Source organism: Cynoglossus semilaevis, chromosome 18 (assembly GCF_000523025.1).
Source record: "Cynoglossus semilaevis isolate Cse_v1.0 chromosome 18, Cse_v1.0, whole genome shotgun sequence".
Classification (NCBI taxonomy): Eukaryota; Metazoa; Chordata; class Actinopteri; order Pleuronectiformes; family Cynoglossidae; genus Cynoglossus; species Cynoglossus semilaevis.
Window position 1 is genome coordinate 14,899,767 of NC_024324.1, and position 311 is coordinate 14,900,077.

Here is a 311-nt window from a genome sequence, read left to right on the forward strand (position 1 = left end):
AGAATGTTCATCTGAAAAGGGTAAAGGAAAAACTTATAACATCATGATATTAGACCAAAGTGCCGAGTACACTGTTTTTCATGTGTGGTTATAAAAACTAATAAAGAATTTAGTATTTGTACATGGTAACCAGAATGCTGATTTGAATATTTATCATAAGTGGCCAATAAGCATACAGGCAGACATGCAGAGACTCTCTTTTTCTGTCTGCTATGTGCACACCTTTATTAGCTTCATACACACTTTAACTGAAAACCACTTTCTTCCTGACTCACTCGCTTTTGTGTCATTTTGATATTTTTGAATGTTTT